The sequence below is a fragment of the Sminthopsis crassicaudata genome, chromosome X (assembly GCF_048593235.1).
Source record: "Sminthopsis crassicaudata isolate SCR6 chromosome X, ASM4859323v1, whole genome shotgun sequence".
Lineage (NCBI taxonomy): Eukaryota > Metazoa > Chordata > Mammalia > Dasyuromorphia > Dasyuridae > Sminthopsis > Sminthopsis crassicaudata.
Window position 1 is genome coordinate 9,487,260 of NC_133623.1, and position 25,146 is coordinate 9,512,405.

The window sequence follows — 25,146 nt, forward strand, 5'->3', positions numbered from 1 at the left end:
GTTCATACCTCCTATCAAGAGCAAGGTGAGATAACTCCCATTTGTTCTGCACTGAGTAATCTCCAGCGTTGGCGGGGAGCTGTCTTCCTCCCGTCCATGTTGTGTACCCCCTCTGCTGGGGAGCTAGCTCCTCAGAAAACAACTCAAAACATATCTAGATGAATTTCCCTTACTCAAGAAAGAGATCAGCTAGCCTCTTTAACTTTTGTGTTTCCCAGAAGAGTCAGGGCAAAAGAACATCCCAGAGGCCTCCCAACAGTTACCATTACTTTCTGCTCCCTGCCCATAATGCTCTTCTGTAAGCTCTGAGTGAAGCCATGAACATCAGGTTACATACCCAAGATCTCAGTATGTGATAGCCTTCATCCATAGACTGGATCTGGGCTACAACAGCGAAGTTTCTTATCTATGAAAGGGGTAGTGAAGATGGGCCAAATCCCATTGGTAAACTGCACCCTGACCCAGAGGAGCATCTTGGAAAGAATGCCCTTCTTCTTAATCTTTCACACTTTAAGAGGAAGTAATTGGATTAGCTTGCAACTCTAAAAGGTAACCCAGAAGAGGCAGGAAGGGAATGAGGATGTTAATGGCTGGGTAGAGGACAGAGGTCATTTTAGAGCATAGGATAAAGGCCAGAGTGTGTGCGGTGGTACCACAAATGACTCTGAGTAGCCAGGGCCAACATAACATGCCAGATGCCCAAGTATGCTCTCAAGTTGGGAGGAAGGCAATGAAAGGGCACTAAAGAGAAACTTCATTTACCTTTTGGCTTCTCCTCAGTTTTGGTACCGTGAGGCAAGGTCCCAGTTGCCCCACTCTTGTTAGAACCCTGCTGTTCAAGTCTCTCTGTTCATCCTATTTACTCTCAAAAGGAGGGACATATTGAAAAGATAATAGAAATCTGTCTCCAAGCATTGGCCTGGGAGGGAGGAACTGCTTAAGTACCTAGAATATATGGAAGTACTCCAGTGTCTTGGGCACTGGTGATCACAGAAGCATCTGGGAGAACAAGGGAACTTATAGAAAGATTTCCAAGGGGCATGGAAATTTATTTTAGCATCCACATGTTGCCCGTTTCAGCATCATCACTGGCACTTTGAAAATTCAAAAGTAAATAGAACCGTTTCTGCCATTTCAGTGCAGAGAGGCAGGCAGGAGAACAACTTCAGAGTTTTCCGGCCTCCTGTAGGATCCACAGTCAGCACTCATAATAAGGATGTGGCTCACTTAACAGTGAGTAGGCTCCCTTTCTCGGGAAGTTCCCTTTCACTGTAAAAGATGGACATGGGCCTGGTAATGAGCTCATGGTCCTTCCACTGAAGTCCTGGGGAGGACTCAGTTCATGAAAAGAACTTGGGTCCACTGCCAAATGAGCTCATCTCCAATGGCTTTGGACTCGGATCTTGACCAAGGTCCCAGCCAGCTCTCCTGTTCTGTGATTCAGTGGAAAGAATTGGTTTGGTCTTTGCAGTAGCCTGCCTACTCAGCTGGTTCTAGCCTCCTCACACTTTTATCGTGGGAGCTGATCTGGGGCTAGCAGAAGTGGGCACTAAGCCGAGGCTAAACGGAGGCTAGCCCGTGCCCACTGGACTAACTCTGAGAGGTCAGCAATCCCGCACAAGTGGAACTGCTCCATACCAGAGCAACGGGCCGACTCTGAAATGCCATTTCTAAAAAGTGCCTCATTTCCCCTAAACTAATGACTGTATTTTGCACAGACAGGTGGATGTTATGCAAATACAATACAGGTGTCTCTGGGTTTACACAGTGGATGCGTTCCTGCAGAATTGTGTCTAAATTGAAGTTTTATAAATAGAATTCCATTTTCAATGCATGAAGGGAGCTTGCTATTTAAAGGAGCCCTGGGGTATTTGATTCCTTACAGTAAAGAATCTTATCCTAATGATAGTACTTGCCCTCCAATAGATTAGTTTTTCCCAAGTTCAGATTTTCCCACATCAGGTAGTCTACATCCAGTTCACAGCTGTAGAAAGTGCAAGTCTGAACAGTCCGGAAGAAAGACCCGGCTCAAGCCAGTCCGGTCCAAGCCAGTCGGCCTTGCTCTGGGGAGCCACTGCCCATCCACTGAGCCCCTCTAAACAGAAGAGCTCTCCTCAGGGTGTCTGTGCCCAGTAGGCGACTGTCCCTGTATTGTAGAAGTTCCCTTTGGAGCTCAAAGAAATGCTGTGTCTGGCACATAGTAGGCGCTTGGTCAATGCTTACTGACTGACTGATCTTGGGTCTACCAAAGGCTTTTATTTTAGAATGGATTAGCGACCAGTGGATAGAAAACAGAATTAATGACTGACAACTTTGGATAGCAGGAGAAAGGGGTGTGTGTGTGTGTGTGTGTGTGTGTGAGAGAGAGAGAGAGAGAGAGAGAGAGAGAGAGAGAGAGAGAGAGAGAGAGAGAGAGAGACCTACACAGAGACAGAGAGAGACACACCAAGAGACAGATACAGACAGACAAAGACATAGGAGAGAGAAAAGGAGATAGGGAGCGACAGAGACAGAGACAGACACAAACACAGAGAGATACAGACAGACCCAGACTCAGCAAAGAGACAAGAAGACAGGGGCATAGAGACAGAGATAGACAGAGAGACAAAGAGACAAAGAAAAGGGAGGTAAAGTGAGAAGAGAGAGAGAGACATACAGAGAGACAGACAAAGAGAAGTAATTAAGGACAAATCAGCAAAGGAAAGATTCAGCTTAGTTAAGATAAGTAGCAGATCAGTTGGGAAGGGAAGGAAAAGAGCTTGAAGTGCTAGGAGCAGGAACAACAACAGACTTGCCTGGAACCTTCCAGCTCCCTCTGAATCTCAGTGCTCAAGTCATTCATTCAACAGACACTTCTTAAATACCTGAAATCCACCAAGTGTAGGGTATGGTTGGGGATAGGTACAAAAATGGCCCAAGACACTGTCCCTGGTCCTCAAGGACTTCCCAGTCCAGTGAGATGACAAGGGCAGTGCCTGGAGAAGGCACCAGAAAGAGACGGGCCACAGCCCAGAGGTTGCTTTGAGGGAAAGTTCTCGTTGGCCCTGGGGTCGAAGAGGAATTAAGGAAAGAAAGTAGATCTCCTGAGGACCAGGAAAGAGATGAGCTGGGCCAGGAAAAGGAAACGGACTCAGTAATGAAGCTGTCTAACTATAATTTATGTGTATCTCAAGGGTGCTTACTCTGTACTAATGGAATTTCTTCCACTGCAAACAGCTGGCCAAGTGAGATGCTTTTGGACACAATGGCCTCTACAGCTTGAATGTTGATGATCCTGTTGACGGTGCTCGAATGAGAAGTGAAATGGCAAAGAATGAAGGGAGCAGGCTTTGTGCCCAAGGCCCAACCTGCAGGATGGGCCCCAGCCTTGGTGTCTCAAAGAACAGCCAAGCTAGGAGGGACCCCCGAGCTCAGTTACTTCAACACACAGGTGACAAACAGGCTCAGAAGGGAGCAGGCATTAGCCTCGGCTTATCAGTCAGTTGGGTAATAGCCATGATTCAAATCAGCTCTTCAGACTCCAAATCTCACACTCCTGAGGGTTCTCTTGGGGAGCAACATCATTTGTCCTCTTTTGGCCTTGGTTTCTTCATCTATAAAACTGGAGCTTGCATCTGATGCTTTCAAAAGCCCCCTCCAGTTCTGATATTTGTTTCCATCAAGAGCTTCTTTTGTGGATTCCCTCTGGGCTTTCAGGACAAAGTGGATTGTTATTTCTTGTTCGTTGTTATTGGAGCCTAGTTTTTAAGGCATATTAAGAAAGAAAAGATTTGACTGAACCCTGATATACAAGCCCCAGCAAACAAGCCCTTCCCTGTAACAAAGAAATTTCAGCAAAACCAAGTCCCATTCCATGTCCAATCCCCTCTGTCCCTCTACGCCAAGGATCAGGGTGTTCCCTCTTCTCCGAGTCCCAGATTGTCCAATGCGAGTAGACGGTATTCATCTGTTTTCGGTGTTGGGCTATCACTGTCGCCCCGTGGACCATAGCATGCTATCCCTGCACTATCTCCCCAAGTCTGTCCAAGCTCCTGTTTGGTGCTTCCATGACAGTATCCATCCCATCCTCTGCCATCCCCTTTTCCTTTTGCCTTCTATCTTTCCCAGCATCAGGGGTTTTTCCAATGAGGTTCCAATGAATTTAGACAAATGGGTCCAAACATGGACACCAGCCCTAAAGGCAAAAGGGAAGGCCTAGAATTGCCTGCCATTGGGATTTTGCTTGGGAGCATGTGGCTTCCACTTAGAATTTTGATTTATAAATAATAATGTCATTTTTTTGGACATAGTCTTTAATTGTCTCGAAATCTTTCAAATCCTATAAAGGGTGTCAGCTAAAGAGCTATTAATATTCAGAGAGAAAAGTAAATATGTTCCTTATCAGCTTTGATAACTCATCACAATTATAATGAGTTCCTTCCTGGCTCCAACTTCAAGGCAGTCTTCTCATTTATTTGGTGACCTTGACTTAAAGCTCTTATTTCGCTGTCCCACTTGGTGAGCAGCAGGGGCTCCATGAGAGCTGCTGGGGAAACAGGGAAGAAGCAGGCCCTTGATGAACTGTCATGGCACTGAACTGGGGGTCACTTCCTCCTTTCACCATCTTCTTCTCCCTTTATCTGTAAAGGGAGCTACATCTTGGGGTGCTGAAGAACATCCAGGGGTCCTTAGGCCCATTCTCTCCTCCTAGGTGTTCTGGATGGGCTGCCTCCCCATGACACTTAACCTCAGGGGAGAGGCCATCTCACAGCCAGAAATGCCTGTGCCACTTGCTGAAGATCCTATTTAAGCCTCTGAGGAGTTTAGATTCTCCTTTAGACCAACTCTTTTCCCTAAAGTACAGCTCAAACCCCATGTTTAAAAACTGTTAGGAATTCTCAGTTGTCCATAAAGCAGATTCCAAATCCTACAGGTTGGCATTCAAGGTCTTCCAGGCTCTCGCCCAAAAGTCTCTTTGAGTCTTATCTCTTACTGCTCCCTGACACATGCCTCCAAAGTCTTCCTTCCTTAGACTTCTGCTTCCTAACAGCCTTGACCAGGCAATAATAAATTTATGAAGTGTTTTTAGGTTTGCAAAGCACTTTGTATATGTTAACCCATATGTGAGAAGCAGCTAAATGTCAGTGCTGAGCCTAGAATCAGGAAGATCTGAGTTTGAATTCAACCTCAGACATTTACAAACTATATGACCCAGAGTAAGTGCCCTGTTTGCTTCCATTTCTTCCTTGGTAAAATGGAGATAATAATAGCACTTATTTCCCAGTGTAGTTGTAAGGATTAAATGAGATAACTACAGTAGGTTTTTAAGAAATGCTTATTTCCCTTCCTTCTCTTCTCTCTTTCCTTTCTTCCTTCCTTTTTTCTTCCTTTTTTTCTACCTTTTCTTCCTTCCTTTCTTCCTCCTTTCCTTCTTTTTTTCTTTCCATATTTTGTTTATACTTTTCTTCTAGCTTTTAGCATATACAGTTTTCTCTCCTTTCTTCCCTCCTCCAATAGACTGTAGGTCTGGAAGGTAGGGGGCACTTCTCAAACAGCATTGTTTCCCCAAACAATGATCATGTGGGCTTGTTTACAGTAGGTGCTCCATAAATGCATGTTACATAAAGGACTAAACAGCTTTTTCTTGCCAACACATTGCTGAACCACTCTATGGTTATCCTAATGTGCGAATTCAGAGGCTAAGAAAGGAAATATCCCAAGGTCCCTTAGTTCAAAGGGGCATTCTTAATTGTTTGCCGAATGTTCTGGGTCCCAGGGGCCACCCAGTGCACCCTGCCAAGCAAAAATTCCTCCTAGGATATCAGAACCATTGCTCACCCAGCCTTGACTTGAAAAGCTCCAGTGAGGGAGAACCAGCCACCCCATGAAGCAGCTCATTCCATGGCTGGATGATTTAGCCGCTTAGGAAGGATCCTTATAAGGGAGGGCTCTCTGGAGGAGTGAGTGGGAAGGGAGGGCGACACTGGGAAATGTAAATGATGTTACAACAAAAACAAGAGTAAAACAAGCTTCCTTTAAAAAAAAGGATGAGGAGGTGAATGGGCCACAAAATGGTGACCTACTCAAGAGAAGGTCTTCTGATTGTTAGATGATCTAGTTCCATTTTCACTTCCAAAGAAACTCCACCCAAGAGCTTCTCTACCTTCAAGGAATCCCGGACTCGGCTTGGTTTGCTACCCTTCACGGAAATAAGCAGTCCCAACTAGTGCATACAGAGCTCATGTTGGGAAGTCAGCGGTGGGGACCTCAGAATCCACTGCCCAGAACTACAAAGTGATACCCATCGGTTACTTTTCTATACTACTCTATGAGACCCGTCTCGTGTTCTCACTTCCAGAATTGTGCACTGCAGAGGAGATTCTGGGAGAGATGCAAGGCTGGATACTCGCTCTCGGAAAGCTTATGATTCCGTCTTGCTGAGGGGAAGGAGAAGAGGAAGCAAATCCTACGTAGTGGCAGGAGGAAGGAAGTGCGGGCCATGTGGCCTGAAGGCAGTGGGGCTGAAACAGCTTGTTTGTTTGGAACATCTGTTCCAGATGAGACACATCTGCTCGGAGGAGACAAGTGCCATTCCATGAGGTGATAGCCAACACGTATACAACGTATTTTATAGGCTCGACTTCACTTCCATCGTCTGAAAGACAAGAGACCTGGATCCTAGTTCTAGTTCTGCCCCTTACTAGTTGTGGGACTAGTAGGTCCAGCAGGGCTCCAAATTCCAATTGCCCAGGCCCATGTGGTTTAGGGTCCAGTGTGTACTTTTGCGCCATCTAAATGACAGACAGGAGATTGCAGAAGCCCACCTTAAAGGTTTCCTGTGAGATACTTCAATGAAGAATGACTGTGACTTTTAAAAAGTTCTAAGTCAGTTAGAAGTGAAAGTCAGTATATAATCATCTTAACTGTGTTGAAAAATGTTGCTGTCATTTCTGCCTTGTGACAAAGTAAGCCGCTTTGGGTGGTTTGTGGAAAGGAGACACTTTGATGTATCATAACTCCTCCGTTATAAAAATAAATACCTTGGGTCCTTAGGCATTTGAAGGTAACTTGACACTACAGTTAATATCTATTTTACAAGAGTTTATGCTGGTTTCTCTCCCCCCACCCTACACACAGCAAATCTGGTAGAACGAAGGTAACCTTAAAATGGACTGGCCATATGTGAGGTGGAAGAGATATTTATTGACCTCTAAAGTATAATCTGAAGGGCAACAGAAAAGCTAGCTGCCCAAAGCCACCCCTAAGGTGGAATGGGTGGGGCTTTACCCCAGAGCCCTAAAATTTAATGGGCAAAAATGGAAAAGAACGATTGTGAAATCTGTACTATTTGTTACTTTTTTTTTCCCCCAATGGCCCTTTCCTTCATCAGTTAGCGAGAATGATTTCTTAGGCTCAGGAGCTACCACATGGCTTGGCCCCATACTGTTCTTTATCAGGTGGTAATCCCCCAGTATCAGTGCCTCCCCTGTCCGCCCATCCACACGAGGCCCACCATGAAAAGGTGGGTTTAAGGAAGACATTTAATGCTGCTAATCCTGGGTACCAGGAATACTAAATGTCTTTCTGCCCCTGCCTCCCATTGGCTGCCCACTGAAACTCCACCATTGGTAACTAGTTCCTTCGGGTTAAAACACATCCTTGTCCCTGTAACTTGTTTCCCATTTCAATTCTCCTAAGTAGGGCTAGATCTCAGAAGCAATGAATTTATCTGACTCCTATTGTCTGTGACTCAGAATGGGGAAACAAAGGCAAACTGATGCCTAAAAGTAGGGGTTAGAAAGACCACTCAAAGTAGAAAGAGGGACAGAAAAGACTCACTTGATTCATTTTATGATTTTGCTGAGGGTAGGCCCTGCCTTATGGCGGGAATCCTCCAACAGCGTTAATCAAATGATCTAGATAATTGTCAGAACTTCAGTGCCTTTGGTCCTTTCCAGGCCCCAGTTGTAGCCTCCTTCATCGAGGTTTTGCAGCTTTTTCTCAGACTGGGAGGTGGCTCATGGAGTACAAATTTCCCAGGCCTGCCCCATCAGTCACGGCAGGGGAGAGAGGGGCAGGGAGAGAGCAGACTTAAAACAGCCGCAGCAATGAGCACTCCTCTGCCAATTAAATGGATTCCTCTCCAATGCACCCTCCTTGACTAGCTCCTCTTGCCTCCTAGTATTTAATCCCCAATTGGTCTTAAAATTGGTTTCTGTGAATATTTACAAAAATCAGGGAAATTCAGTCTCATATTCAGATAGGGATGTATTAAAAGATACTCTAGAAGTGAATTGGAAAAAAGGGCAGGTTCTATTTATAACTGAGTAGAGATTGATGAATATTAGACATGGAGAGAACGGCAAAAAAGCTAGTAAGAGGCTGGAGGATGGCCAGGACTCGCCACTTTGACAAGAATTGAAGTCAGCCCATTAATCGGTGTTAATAACACCAATGCCAGCCTTGTCACCAGGGTGATTTTCAATACTCTCTCAAAAAAGTCCTTGCAATGGAACATGATTGCCTAGGCACTTCTCCTCCCTGGCACCCCAGGTCCCTCCAAGGGATCCCTTCCTTCTGTCAGTGAGTCCCCCCCCCCGACCCTGATAACCCTGCATTGCTCTGGGTATGTATTTTCTAGATAGTTGACTATGACACTGTTTCCTATGTAGACTCTAAGCTAGAGGGAAGGGAACACTGTGGGTCAATCTTTGTGTCCCCGGGTAACAAGATGTTTGACACGCGTTAAATCATTACTGAATCGGATTGAATTGGAGTAAGATTTGGCTCTCCCTTCATTTCTTATCCCATCATAGATTGAGAGTTAGAAGAGACAGGAGAGGTCAAGTTCAAGCCCTTCATTTTACAAATGAGCAAACTGAGGCCCACAGAAGCTAAATTACTTGACCAACCTGACACATCTGATCAAGGGCAGAGCCGGGATCTAAACTGAGGTCTTAGGAGTCCAAATTTGGGGCCCTTTCTATTTCTCTCTAGACTATTTCCACCCTTGCCCCAACAGGTCTTGTTCTTATGGGCACAATTAATTTAAGTGAGAGCTAAACTGATCATCATTCAAATGGATAGTCTAACAACTGAATTTTAACTGACTTTCATGGTTAAAGAGATCCTGCCTAAGGACCTGTTTGCAATATTCTGAGGGAGCTATCCATTGAAAGTCACAACTGGATTGTCTCAATTATCTGTAATTTCTGCACAAAAGTTTGCTTTTTACAGGGCTTCTCTTCCCCTCTCAGGTAAATAATAGCTTTCATACACAGGAAAAAATAATGATGAATGTTGGAGGGGCTGTGGGAAAACTGGGACACTGATGCATTGTTGGTGGAGTTGTGAAAGAATCCAACCATTCTGGAGAGCAATCTGGAACTATGTTCAAAAGGCCATAAAACTGTGCATACCCTGTAATCCAGCAGTGCTACTACTGGGCTTATATCCCAAAGAGATCTTAAAGAAGGGAAAGGGACCTGTATGTGCCAGAATGTTTGTGGCAGCCCACTTTGTAGTGTCTAGAAACTGGGAAACGAATGGATGCCACTTCAACAACAATACCAGATGATGATCAACTCTGATGGAAGTAGCTATCTTCGGCAATGAGAAGATTCAAATCAGTTCCAATTGATCAGTGATGAACAGAACCAGCTACACCCAGCAAAAGAACACTGGGAAATGAGTGTGGACTGCTTCCATTTTTTTTTCTTCCCAGGTTATTTACCTTACTAAATCTGATTTTTCTTGTGCAACAAGAGAACAATATATGTACACATTTATTGTATTTAAGATATACTTTAACATGTTTAACATGTATGAGACTGCTCGCCATCTAGGGGAGGAGGTGGGGGGAAGGGAAAAGTTGAAACAGAAATGAGTGCAAGGGACAGTCAGATTAACTCCCAAAGCCATCATACTTGTGGGTTTTAGGCGGTGTCTCCAATGCCGTTCCTAATGACTTAGTCACCGTGACTTCCTTTGCTACTATTTCTCATAGATAAACGTACAGTTTCTTTCTGGATCTCTGGGTTAGCAAAAAATAAAGAAAATCCTCTTTGGGATATATGCTAACCACAATAATCATGTCTTTAAAAAACTCTTAACATATGAGCTTCTCTCCTGGGATGTCAAAGGAGACATTCATTTGAAAACGCATCTCATAAGGCCTCCCCTGATGTTTCTTGTACTGGACTCTTTGGGTGCCGTACTACTTCAGAACAAAAGATATTCACTTACTCCATGGCCAACAAAATTCTCCCTATCTCCAGAATGGTACTCTTTCCGACCAGTTACTATATCGTTACTGGAAGCACGCATAGGGAAGGCACTGTGATCTAAACACAAATATAGCTACATTTTTTTTTTTGGGGGGGGGGTTTCACTGCTGGAATAACTTCTACTTCTCCCTTCCCCCACTCCCAGAACCACATTGGCTAGCTTGGTAATGGCACCGAGCTGTGATCTGCTTTATGTATCCCCACAGAAGCCCTTTCTAATTTGTTCTCTTCTTTACTGCCATTACTCGGTGTTGGGCCTCAGTATTTCTCAGCTGGTCTTACTGCCCTCTCCTGTTTATTTGCTGAATTGCAGTGGCTATGCAGGACAGGTGTAGCAGCTCTTTTAGTACATGGTCTCTGGGACTCTACCTCTGTTCTTTTGCTATTCTTCACAGAGAGTCAGCCAGAGCAGCCCTCGGACATTCATTCTGTGTTTTTATCTGCTTTTCCATCTGCCTCGGTTACCACTCTGAATTTACTGTTTTTTAAATTAGAGTGACTTTCCAACAATGAGCTGATTCGGGCCAGTTCCAATGATCTTGTGATGAAGAGAGCCATCTACACCCAGAGAGAGGACTGTGGGAACTGAGGGCGGATCACAACGGAGCACTTTCACTTTTCTGCTGCTGTTTGCTTGCATTTTGTTTTCTTTCTCACTTACTTTCTTTTTTTGATCTGATTTTTCTTGTGCAACAAAAGAATTGTCTAAATATGTTTACACATATTGGATTTAACATATATTTTTAACAGGTATACCATATATTAGATTGCTTGTCATCTAGGGGAGGGGGTGAAGGATAGGAGGAGAAAATCTGAAACAAAGGCCATGCAAAGGTCAATGTTGAAAAATTATCTGTGCATATGTTTTCAAAATAAAAAAAAAGTTTTTAAAAAATAAATCAGAGTGAAAAACATACACTAAAATCCCATAAGTTGCTGTCCAGGCCAGGTTCCTCTGGGAACTTTTCTTAACAAGACAGAAGGATCAAGGTGGGGCTACTAAGTTTGATCCTGCCTTCCTTGAGGACTAAGCAAGGCCCCCACATGGTCCCCCTGGTTTACACTTCCCAGAGGAGAGTACCTGTGAGGGAAGACCTTGAAGGACGGATGGATAGGATTGCTATGACAGACACAAACTTGGGACATTTCACTCTTTTGATCTTTATTTCTCTAGATCACTCAGACTTGGACTTCTCCTGCAAGCGATATTCTTCCTCTCCCATTGCTCACATCCATACGGCACTTGAAGATTTCCATAATCAAAAGAACAACAAAGGCTTTCAGCACTGGAATGAGCTGCAATCTGAGCTTTCAACAAGCCCATCTATGTCACCCCAGGGATCCTAAGTGAAGAGAAGGTCATACCCCTGCAGGGTAGAGCATGCCCACCTCTACACCGACATGGATTGGATCACACCGAGAAGACCCATTTATTGTTCAAGCCTACACGCCTTGCTGAGAAATCCCTTCCTCTTTGGGGACATTTCCAATCCCAGGTGGTAGGCTGATCGGGAGGCAAGAAGACAACCTGCTTTTCCCACCAGAAAGTATGTAGTGGTTTTGCAGTAAAGGAGTTTTTATAAGAAGAACAAAGAAAAGAAACACCTCTCAGATGCCTCTGCTAGGGAAAAATGCATTCTGGTTTGTTTCATTTGGAAATTTCCATTTCTCCTTAATTTAAATGTATTTGTCTAAATTCTTAGACACACAAAGGCTCAAGAATGTCTACCGAGGAAAGCCAATATCGTTCTCTGTAAAATCCTAAGGGGAAATTTTACCTAGATCCAGAAAAGTGAAATAGCTTGGAAAGTCTTTGATTTCCTCGCTTGTAAATCCATGTGCAGCTACCAGAGGTCGTTTTTGGAAACAGGGGCAATTGACTGCACCAATCCATACAGACGTGTGAGTAGACAGAGTTGAGAGCTACTTATTTACATGGTGTGGTTTATGGGAAGGGGCTTTCAGGAGAAGGAAAGGCAACACCTAAGTGTCAGAATATCAATCCAGAAAGCTTCGGTCCTTGGGGTGTGAATTCTGAGCTAGAGAATTGTTAACTACCAACTTAGCACTTAGTAAGAACCTAACATTGGGGTCTAGGGGCTCAGGGGCCCTGACCCTCAACTGGTCCTGGAGGTGACCCCAAGAGGATCATTTTCTCTCTTTGCCTTGTTGTCCCAGCTAGTTATGGCAGAAAAAGCTCCACGTCTAACCTCTGTCTGGTTTGTGATTTCCCTGAATTTGGGTTCTTAACTCTAATCTAGGCAAGCATGGGAGTAATATATATGGGGAACGTAACTTTTATTCTCCCTCTCCCCAAAATGCAGAACACGCAAAGGACTTACAAGAGCCCCCCAAAAGATAAAGCACTTGAATAACTTGTGGTCTCCCTTTTAAATTCCATGGGACCTCTACCCCTTCTGCAGGGTCCTACACAGGCCCTCCCAGACTCATCCTTTCACCCTATATTTGGAATTGCCCCCAGAAGACAATCACCCTTTGAGGCTGCTGCTGCTACATTATAAGCAATTCCCTCCCCCAGCAGACCTACCTTTCTAAAGAAGTCCCTGGCTTTGGCCTCCAAATAAGCTGCTGCAAAGCAGTTCTGTAGGTGGTCTCTTTTCTTTAAGGAGCAGGAAGTTTGGGGAAATCTACCTTTCTCTTTGGATGATCCAAATCCCCAACTCTTGATCTGGGGGTTACCCATAAAAGAATCTCCAAGGCTGCCACTGCCCTGGAAATCTGCCTTCTCTAGATAGAAAGTTGCAGTCTGAATCCCGCCACCTTGGCAATTCCAAATCCCTTCTTCTCCACATAAGTTTGCGTTTTGCAAACATTGTCCATGGATTAGCCTTTCATGCTAGGCAAGGGTGCACGCATCTGTCTGGGTCACGTGCTTCTGTACCAAGTGCCCTGGCCCTCACCCTCCAGCAGCTGTTTTCTCTTAGGCTAGAATTACCTGTGAGCAGTAACACTACCGTGTGCCTCTGCTGCCACCATAGCCACTTTTAGGTCCCAGGAGGAGGGGAGATGGTGTGATGTGGCAGGTCCCTATTCCCCCCAACTGCATACTGCTCTATCTTCTGAACGGGGAAAAGTAAAAAAGAAAGCCATGAAAAGGGCCAACCTGGTTTGTCACCTCATATAGGGGGTTGGGGGAGCATTTCTGACAAGACATGACCTAGCAAGCCATTGCAAAAACAATCAGGAGCCCTGTGCTCTTCCCCACAAAGTGCTAGGAGGCACGTCCACGCTGCCCATGGGAGGTGCCCCTCAAATATATTCAAACAGAGGCCCCTAGCCAACGATTTTATCAAGCTGATCACAGAAATCATCAAATTGATCAGTGTCTCTCCTGAGTCACTTCTTGTTGAAAAGCGTTTGGATCTTCAGACATCTCCTATTAAGATGTCTTTGAGTACATTTCTTTCCCCCTGTCTATGGCTTTGCACAGGTCTCCCCCTGCACACCGCCTCCTGAATCTCTTCCTGTCCTTAAAGGCTCATTCCAGAGCCCCCACCCCATGCCGGGCCTTTGCAAATGGCCCCATTTGCAAATGTTTTCTCCCTCTTGAAAAGACATTTCAGTCATTTGCTTCTGGGGGTCCACGTTGTATATTGCTAAAGGAAGCATTGGGGCATCTGTCTTTATATTGCCAGGAGCTCCAATGGGCAAACATGAACCAAGGTGCCCAGGAGGGAATTTTCTCATTGATGAGACCAAAGAGGCAGGGATATAGCCAGAACCTATGTTAGCACAGGATGGTGTCTGCATACAGCTGGCATCTAATCAATGTCTGCTGCTTTGAATCGAACTGCATGTCAAGAGTCTTGCACGGTGTCATAGGAGCAAAGAATTATAGATTTCAGATTGGAAGGGACCTCAAACCTGTCTAACCCTTTTATTTTCCAGAGGAAGGATGAGGGATAGGTGCCAAATTTGAATCCATCCTCGACTCCAAATCCAGGACTCTTCCTAGCACTTCCAATCACTTTAGTTACTACTTCATCTGCTTCAAGAAAAATGAGAGACTGCCAAAGAGGGCCCAGAATAGGCTCCTCTGCAGGGCTACATGACCAAAGTGGGGGAGAGCGACAGATGAGGGACGGGGTGGATGAGGGATATGAGATGGAAAGAGTGAGGGATAGGGGACAGGGAGGGAGAGGGAGAGGGGATGGGGAGGGGGAGGGATAGGGGATGGAGATGACTCACAGCCTTGCTCAGCCAGGGAAAACATCAGTTCCAAGGGATTAGACTCCAGACGTACCATGGAGCTGCCGAGAGCTAGAATTCTTGCTCAGATCTGTGTCTTCTTTCTTAATAGTCTGAAGCAGAGAGACAGAAAGATAAATCAGCTTGACACAACTTATGTAACCTGCAAGAAAGATAAATGCTATTTGGGAGTCAAGGATGAGCTCAGAATTGAGCCTGGAATATGGCATCCTCCGGGGGTTTATTCGAGTCCACTTGAACAGGGCTATGTAGTTGGGGGTCTTTCCCTGCCAGAGCCCTTCCGGGACATTATACTCAAAATACTAAGAAGTGTCTCAGCAATGGAGCCGATGGAATTTCTAATAAAACTGGCCCTGAACAGCATCAGATTACCGGGGTGTTTTCCTGACACCTTAAAAGGGGTAAAATCAGGCCCAGCCAGAGTGTCAAACTTAAATCAAAAGAGATCCCCCTCCAGGCTACACAGTGACTGGGAAAATCACAGATCAGCATCATCTATGTTGTCTTGTATTTTTATTGATTCTGTCCAACATTTCCCAGTGAATTGGAGCTGGCAGTATGGGAAACTTTTTTGTGTGTGCTGGACACCACTGAGGCCCCTCACTGTAGGGCCTCTTGCAGACAGGCTTTTCTAATCTTTATTAAACGGCATGCAGACAACTGAGTCTTGCCCAACAGGAAATTGCTCCAAATTCCTTTATGTCAGCAGAAGCTAGAGCATTTGTGCTATTACAGAATGGGGCAGCTTTGGGCTTGTGTCATCAGGAAGCTTTATATTTAATTTGCAGTTATCGAGAGACACAGCTATTTCATTGCAAAGGTTCCTGGTGCAGCAGCTATCTTGGGAAAAATAAAGCTCCCTTAATCTCTGCTCTGCCCAGGAAGTGAAAAGTTGACTGGGGAAGGTGTGATCTCTACCTGCTTAGCAGAGCTAGAAGGCTACTGAAAAATGAGAATTAGACCAGATGATCAGCAAACTTGCTTTCATTTCTAGACCCTCCAATCCGAAGAAAAGCTTGCGAGTGAATCTGTAAGCCAAGATTAAATCGAGAGGCCATTGATTGGATTTTTAGTGAGCAAAAATAATATTTTGCTTCGGGATGTCTCCTTCTTTTAAATCTTGCTTCTTATTGTCCTTATAGGTTTAGTTATCCCTTCCAGGACTGAAGGAACTCAGTCCTATTGTTTTACTGCTACCAATGCTACGTTCATATAGGCTTCAAAGTATAGTGTCATATATATTATCTGCTCAGATCTTCACAATGCCTCTATGAAATCGGTGCTATATCATTATCCCTAGTCTGTAGAAGAGTGTGAGATTTTCAGTAGCAAATGATGATTTCCAAACATATACGGGTGGTGCATGGATACACATGGATACATAGATACACGTGATGCATGATACAAATATCTGAACTATACACGATACACAATACACCTATATGATACAGAGATACACACACACGATACACAGACACAATAGATAGATACGATTATCTTGTACATACATATGATACATAGATACCCAAGTGCTACATATACATAAATATTACAGAGATACACAGATGCTTATCTGATACATAGATATAAACATGTGATATATGTATATAGATTTTAAAAAGGAAACTGAGTAAATCATGGTATAAATCAATCAACCAAGAGGGCCTAGAGATGACACCTCTCCGTTGACCATCTGCAACCCTAATAGTAAATGCCCAACAGTGACTATTCCCATCGGGAGGCTCAGTGCCTAAGAGAAATTTATTAACATCCTGGAAAATTCCTTGAAATGCAGTCTTTGTTTTAGGAGTAGTGACATTAAATGTGTGCTGAATTAAGACAGGACCTCAATAAGACCAAGGGACATTAACTTGACAGTGTTAACGGTAGTGAAATAACTGACCTCAAATAGCTAAACACTGAATTTCTGAATCTCTGCCCATTAGCCAACAAATAAATAGAGCGGGGATTGAGAATAGTAGCTAGTCTCAATATTATTCATGGTTTAGCCTTCAGTGGCAACATATACATCGACTTCAACCATTTCTATGGAAACGCTGGCATCTAGAATATTGTTACTCTTTTTTGAAAGATATTCTTGAGAAAGAATTAATGTTGTATACAGATGGAAAATGGAGGGCTTTGGATGCCTATCACAAAAGGAGCAGATTGAAATGAATAGTCTTTCAAAGGAGGAGAATAGTTTTATGGAAGGATTTGAAAGAATAGATTAGACAGAGAATCTGGTCTATCTTGGTTCTTGGAGACTAATTGGAGTAGGAACATCTAAGTCATACTTTCCGATTTTTTTTTTCTTTGAAACGAACCTGTGGCACAATGGCAATATGCAGAAACTCAATATATTTACATAAAATGCATGATAAATGAAAATTAATTGCCCTTTCAGCTAATTCATAGTGGACTCATAAAAATTCTTTTTATTCTGCAAGGCCCTTCAATATTCAAAACTCCTCCAGCATACCATCTGTTCAGGATTTGTGTGCATCTGTAAGTTCCTTCTTAGTGGCAGGGAGATCGTGGGGCTGCGGCACTGCAGAATATTTTAAAAGATTGACGTCTTTCAAAAGGATGCCGCCATTGAGAAGCCACATGCTGCTTTTAGACTAAAATGAGTGCATTTGACTCAATAAAAGAAGGTAATATTTTTGCAATTGTTGCTTTCCTTCTGTCAGCTCTGTTGATGTTAAGTGTCCTAATTCAGAAACCCTGAAACCATGTCTATATTTGACACTACAGTTGAAATCTGGGATGTGGCTTTCAGGCGGCCTGGTGAGGCACTTTGGAGCACATATTCTTAAACTATTAATTGAGAAATCCAAATGCGGGCTAATCCGGGACTTATAACTATTTAGGGCAGTCTCATTTTCCAGTGTTTCAACTCCCGTGTAGTTTATCTGTTTCTGTTTATCTCCTTCAGAGATGGCAATGGGCTTCTCGGTATTCATGAAGCCATTGACATCCTCAAGCTTCTAATTCAATATCTGGGGTAGTTTTTCTTCCTTAGAAAAAGGAGACTGCATTTTTTCCAAACAGTTCAAATGTCTATTCCCTAAAGACCGGAGATTAATTTGAATCTGAGGCACTTCCAGATTCTTGGAAAATGCATTCTTTCAAGCTAACTCGCCAGCTCCGAGATGAAGAATTGCTCAAATTTCCATGACATTGTTTTCCATCGGATGTCAAGCCGAAAAATAATTTCACAACTAAATCATTGAAAAAGAGCCTGGTTGGGCAGTTGGTAATGGTGAATTCTGCAGGACTGATTTGTGTTTGTTTTTGTTTGGTTGATCCTCAAACAAAGAGAATATGTACATTTTAGTAAAGCCGAAGAATTTTCTGGTTTCTGTTGTCAAAACTCAGGTAAATAGTACTGTAACTAAGGTGTGGTAAACTGTATTTTTCCCCCATTGCCAATGGGTGTGGGAAGGTGGGAAGGTGGGAAAGTGGGGGTGGGTGCTGGGCATATTTTCTCCCAAGAGTGGTCTGAAGACCTATTACTCACTCCCATAGGTTTGGGAGGCAGCCCTCAGGGGAGGAAAAGGTAGGATGGGCTGCCCCCTGTCCCAGCATTCCTGCACTTCAATTAAATATACTGAGCTCTTGAAGGTTGCCTGATAGACTGGGCTTAATAGAGAACGTCTCTTTCACTGAACTTTGAAAACTTTGCCATGGCTGTTGATTTTTTAGCTCCTGAAATGAGTTAGATCTTCTTGATCAACGTGATGAATCAAATCTGTGTGTTCAGCCAAATGCCCTCTTCTCCGAAGGTCAGCAAGTTCTTAAGGGAAAATGTTTCATGGACGCTATTAAACGTACAAGGCCTGGGTGTATTGCTTATTGACAGGTTCTAAAACGAAATGATTTTCACTCGCGCTTGAAGGTCAAGCCAGCCATCCTTTGATAAAGTGCCTAAGATAAGATCATTCGAGATGAAATGTCAAGCTCTCGGGATGGAAAATTAAGAGTTCTTTATACACGTAAAAAGAGATGGGGCAGGCAGGAGTTTAAGGGTGGGATCCGAGGATTGGGGGAGGAAGCCTGCCGGAAGGATTGTCAGAGAGTAAAAGGGATAAATTGATTTCTCTAAACGTCTGCTTCTCTGCTTGACAATCAAGCAGAGGATGCTTCTCCCCCATCACCCAATGAAGACTAGAGAGACTCAAATCTTCCTCGTTTCCATAGGCAGCCATCATGGAGTCAGTATAAAGTATCCTGGAGCTTGGACATGCCCTGCTAGCTGAATGCTGGCTTTCAATGTGCCCTTGGTTCTCAAACAGCTAAACAGACATTCAGGAGCAGATGGCCATTATGGGATGAAAAGTTGAATTCAATTTGCCTTTTCTAAAGGAAAGGGAGCCAGGCCAGTCAAGCAGGTCAAAGCGCACAGGCAGGACTAACATACTGTGTCTGGAGAGAAAACGGGGAAGGCTTTGGTTATATGGCTAAGGGGACCAACGAGAAAGGCAGAGGCTGAGCCTAACCAGGCAAAAGCCAAATGGACTACAAAGGCCTGGAATTGAAGCCTTGGAAACCACCCTCTTAAGACCGGTGAAATACCAAAGATGAAAGATGTTTCACAAAGTGGTTGGTAAGGTTCTATAATCTTCAATATATCTGGTATGTGTAGACAGCATTTAAGTAGGTCTTTGACCGCTGTCACATCCCAGTTCTGTGTCCAGGAATCGCTTCTTGTGGGATTTTTCATCTCAAGTTTTATGCTTGATTCCTGGTTCCACAGTTTAGGAAGCCCACTGATGAGCTGGAAAGGGACTAGAAGAAAGGAACCAGGAGAAGGAAAGAGATCACATCCATGTCACATAAGGATTAGTTTAAGAAACAGGAGATGTACAGTCCCGAAAAGAGAAGATACATGGTGGACATGAGAGCCATCTTCAATGTTTTTAAGGATTGTCATGTGCAAAAAGGAGTTTTTTTTTCTGTTTGGCCCCAGAAAGCAGGCCTACCACCAATAGGTGGAAGGCAGATTTAGATGATGTGTGAGATTCTGTGCAGTTACTAAAAAGGAGCGCTATCTTCAAGTACAAGGCGGGGGGCTATTTCAGGAGGTAGGGGCTTCCCCTTCACTGGGATTCTTCCAGAAAAGAGGGGATGGCCACTTTCCCAGGATTTTGTAAAGAAGGATTCCTTTTTGAACATGGATTGGGCTAGAACGGGGGGGGGGTCATAATCTGGAATCCATTAACTTTAAAAAATGTATTATCATAACTATTTCAATATATTTTTTTACAATCCTATCTATCTCTCTATTTTTGTGTTTCAAAACTTATTCTGAGAAGAGGTCCAAAGGCTTTATCAGACAGCCAAAGGAGTTCAACACACACACACACACACACACACACACACACACACACACACACCCCAGACTAGATGGCCATCTAACTTCCAACTCCCAAATTCTGCAACACCTTGGATCCACATTTTGGTGGCAGTATAATAATAGAGGGAAGACTCAAGGATTTAGGGGCCGCCTCCAAGTCTGGCTTTGTGGGCCATGAGAAGATGAAAAATATCAGCCTAGAATGTCTTCAAGTGCCTGGGAAACCACTGAGGGCCATGCTGTCTGTGCACAAAATCTCAATGCCCTTTCCCCAGCTGGCCCAGTATTGTATTAATGCCCGCCCCTCCCTCCCCAATACACCTAGCCAGGCTTACCACTCACTGGCTCCATCATTCTTGGGGAATTAACCCTTGCCTCAACTTTGCCCTTTTCTCTCCTCCCTGTTCCTCCTCTCTTCTGCAGCTCAATAAGTGGAAACAGCAAGCAGGGGATCTGGGCAGCAAGCTTGGATTGTTCTCTGGAATAGTAAGCTCTGTATTAGAAAGCTTATTTCCAGCTGGCTGGATGAGCAGGGAGCAGAGTTACACAACACCCTGGGGCCCACAGAGGGAGCAGCAGGGCCAAGCCCACCTCAATTGATTTACCCAGTAGGGAGCCTTTGCCAACACCTGACTGGACCGCTCTGGGTTAGTGATTCTCCTTCCAAAACAAAGTCACTGAAATGCTTTCCGAAGGTGTGTTTGTGTCTGCGGGGGGAGGGATGTTTGTAAATCAGTCAAACTCCCCCTTTTTAGACAGCAGCTTTATGGGGGCAACTCCAAGCAATATCCAACTTAATTGAGACTCTTGCCAAACCCCCCACCCCCCGATACCTTTCAGGAGATACCCAATAATTTATAACTCAGAAGTTATGTCCCTGAAATTCTTTCCCTTCATTTCACCCTGGTGGGGGAGGTATGAATAGCCAAGAGCGGAAACTTCTTTTTAAACCTACATTTCACTCCATGGGGCGTCAAGGCAGCACTGGAGCGGAAGCCTTTATTGGGCCTTGAAGTGCCAGCTGCTCCCTTGCAAGCCATCAATGGGAGAGCAGGGCCAGCTGAGCATCCCCCCCACCAGTACACACTACAGTGGATGGAAGGCATTTGTTAGACACCCTAAATCCCATCGAGAAGCCAGGGAGAGTTAACTTTGGGGGTATTTCTTTCACTTTCCAACACTACCAGGAGGTTAAGGAAGCCAACGACCATTTCATTCATTAATTAGCTAATTAATAAGAAGAGGTTCCCGGCCCCCAGGGATTCTCATATGCACATGTACATACATAAAAGATAGGCAAACATGCTTATATAAAGTCTAGATGTATGTACACATGTATGTGTCTTGCAAATATCTAGTTCTTTCCATGTTATTTCCTCCTCCAAACTACCAATCCCCTGAGGACGGGGACTTTTCACAATGCCTGGCACACAGTAAACGTCTGATAAATGCGGGTCAAGTGACTGACAAAGGGCATCACAGAGTTGATGAGAGATTCGCAGGAGCTCCACCAACATTATAGGGATAAAGATCCAAAAGCTGGCTGAACCATGCAGATTGTTTATAAAAACAGCAGGAACATAGCAATTCAGGAGCAGGCCAAAAGTACCCTAAATTACTCCAAAACCTCCTGAAGGGTTCCAGATTTACAAATTCATTGCAAATGATGCGATAAAATAATACAAACTGTACAATGGGTCTAGACGGGTTATAACACCTCTATCAAAAATCAAGAAACCTTGAAAAGCTGAAGGGTGCTCTAATCAACCTGAATAAACGTGCACCTGGCACAAGATTACACAGAAAGGAGAAAACCATTTCAGGATTTGCATACAATGGCCACTGCACATTGGGAAGAACAGGAGAAAAAGTGAAGTGAGCCGTCCCTAAGAACTGATATCAAATCCAATCGTGGCAGAAGTGAGCTAAAAGAAACTCAAAGATTTGTTGGCAAGGCACGGGAAGATTACATCAACATCTAGATGGCACTCATCATGGAAAACTGGAACAGGATCTCACCCCATTAAAGGCAACAACAAAGAAGTATATGGAACAGAAATGAGTAAATTTGAGATTTCCTCACTCAGCAATCAAAAACAAGGGTCAACAATCTAGGCAATACAAGGGGCCCAAGTAACTCAGAGAACAAAACATGCAACTCAACATAAACCAAAAACTTTATTACAGATACATGGAAAATAAAGAAATAACAGTCCAGATAGAAGCCAAGGAGGATGTAGAAAATGTTTGGTCATCTAGCTGGGCCTGAACAACTGACACAATCAAAGAAGCAAATTTGATCCAATAAAAATGGAAAACTTGAACAACATTAAAATAATGAATGCTTGGGGCAGCTTCTACTCGATAGAGTAGATAGAGCCCTGAAGTCAAGAGGAACTGAGTTCAAATCTGATCTCCTAGTTGTGCAATCCTGGGCAAGTCACTTAACCCCAATTGCCTAAGTAATAATAATAATAATAATAATAATAATAATAATAATAATAATGATAATGATGATGATGAATGACATGGAGGGGAGAGATTAAAACTCTCTAGCTTCTCTGCAAAAATGGTAAGTGATTGGGCCACAGAAAATCTCTGATTCCTGCTCTGAAAGCTTCACAGGGCATATGAATTACTAGCAAAATGTTACCATCTTCCTCTTAGGTGCAATTTTGATCCTCTTTTCTAACAAAAAATATCATAGCTAAAAAAAAAAAAAAGTAAAAAATGCCAACAATCCCTCCAATTCTAGGACAATTACATGGTTTGTACTTTATTCAAGAATTAACAGTTATTTTTTAAAATCATAAACACTTATAAGAAACAATATTTTGGCTGAGGAATTTCAAAGACTGGAGCCAAAAGGTCCAAGGTTAAAAAGTCACATCAATTTGGACATGAGTAACAAGTCATACCAAAGCTCTGTGACACTGCCTTTATTGATGAGAGCAAAACTGATTCAGTTCCATACTTGTGGCTTATTCATATACCGTAAATATTAAAATAGGCTCAAGTATAAAGAGAAGTTTAGATGATCCAATGGCCCCACAGAAAAGTGTTCCCCATTTACAACTTGGTACCTCTACCATAATGTCAAGGACAAGAGACATGATACATGGCGTTTTTCTGGGAGTTGGTTTAATCCATCAACAAGCGTCAGTTAAGCATTTTCTGCATGGTGGGGACAGTTCAGAGCACTGAAGACATAAGAGAGAAGGAAACCATCCCTTTTGTTCAACTATCAAATGCAGTGATTTCACCCCCCATTCAGTAGTGTCTAAAACATTAAATACAAAGAAAAGGAGCAGGATAATGGCATGTCTTATCTTGGGACTTCTCTCTAAAGTCCATCAGAAAGGTCAAATTGGGATGATTAGAATAACTGATATTTTCTACATTATCTCATTTGATCTTCATGGCAACCTTGAGGTAGATGTTATACCTATTATTACTCCCATTTTACAGCAGAAAAAACTGAGTTTTTAGAGTTTTTATATTCTCACAATGGCCTAGTATTTTTTCTTTTAGAAAACATCTTGTCTTTTATATTGTTGTCTTTTATTTTTATATCCTTCCCATTTCTTAATGTATCTTTTCTCCTTTGCTTCCCCAGTGAGCCATCATTGAATTATAAGACTGCAGACATAGAGCTGGAAGAGAATGATAAGGTCATCTAATCTAGCTCCCACATTATTAGAGTTGAGGAAACAGTCCAAAAGAGATTAAGTATATTACCTAACAACGCACAGCTGGGAAATGGAGGAACCTGGACTGGAATCCAGGACTCTGGTCCCAGATCTAGCACCCTTTCTACTGTACCAAATGACTGCTTTGTACCAATTCTAAAAGAGAAATCAAAGCAGCTCCACAGAATCAAATAGGGGCAGCTAGGTGATGCAGTGGATAGAGCACTAGCCCTGAAGTCAGGAGGACCTGAGTTCAAATCTGGCCTCAGACACTTAACACTTCCTAACTGTGTGACTCTGGACAAGTCGCTTAACCCCCAATTGCCTCAGCAAAATAAAATAAAATAAAACAAAATAAAATAAAATAAATAAATATTTATTTTGTTTTACAGTATATACAATATTCCACACCCATAGAGTATCATCTTGGTGATAAAGTTAGGGACTTGAATTTTCTCAATTCCTCTCCATGGCCAAGATTGCTATTATAATTATAAATGATATATATTACATCACTTATATTTATTATTATTATATTATGATATTTTTATATATTATTAAACCATTTGGTATTGGCTAAGAAATAGACTACTTGATCAATGGAATAGGTTAGGTTCACAGGGCAAGACAGTGAATAAAAATAGCAATCTAGTGTTTGACAAACCCAAAAATCCCAACTTTCAGGATAAGAATTCATTATTTGACAAAAAACTGCTGGGAAAACTGGAAATTAGTATGGCAGAATCTAGGCATGGACCCACATTTAATACCACATACTAAAATACTATCAAAATGGGTCCAAGATTTAGGCATAAAGAATGAGATCATAAATAAATTAGAGGAAAATAGGATAGTTTACCTCTCAGATTTGTGGAGGAGGAAGGAATTTGTGTCCAAAGGGGAACTAAAGATCATTATTGATCACAAAATAGAAAATTTTGATTACATCAAATTAAAAAGGTTTTGCACAAACAAAACTAATGCAAACAAGATTAGAAGGGAAGTAACAAATTGGGAAAACATTTTTACAGTTAAAGGTTCTGATAAAGGCCTCATCTCCAAAATATACAGAGAATTGACTCTAATTTATAAGAAATCAAGCCATTCTCCAATGGATAAATGGTCAAAGGATATGAACAGACAATTTTCAGATGATGAAATTGAAACTATTTCTACTCATCTGAAAGAGTGTTCCAAATCAGTATTGATCATAGAAATGCAAATTAAGACAACTCTGAGATATCATTACACACCTGTCAGAGTGGCTAAGATGACAGGAACAAATAATGCAGAATGTTAGAGGGGATGTGGGAAGGCTGGGACACTGATACATTGTTAGTGGAGTTGTGAAAGAATCCAAACATTCTGGAGAGCAATTTGGAACTGTGCCCAAAAAGTTATCAAACTGTGCATATCCTTTGACCCAGCAGTGCTACTACTGGGCTTATATCCCAAGGAAATACTAAAGAAGGGAAAGGGACCTGTATGTGCCAAAATGTTTGTGGCAGCCCTCTTTGTAGTGGCTAGAAACTGGAAGATGAATGGATGTCCATCCATTGGAGAATGGTTGGGTAAATTATGGTATATGAATGTTATGGAATAT

The 25,146-nt window shown here is 43.0% G+C and overlaps 1 long non-coding RNA gene across 1 annotated transcript in view; it reads right to left on the minus strand.

The window, feature by feature from the left end:
• The window catches only part of LOC141548206 (uncharacterized), a 246,360-nt gene that overhangs the window by 59,812 nt on the left and 161,402 nt on the right, over window positions 1-25,146 (minus strand). Inside the window, exon 5 of the long non-coding RNA XR_012483847.1 lies at window positions 14,475-14,587. This is a non-coding gene — a long non-coding RNA (uncharacterized LOC141548206). The remainder of the gene's footprint in view (window positions 1-14,474; window positions 14,588-25,146) is intronic.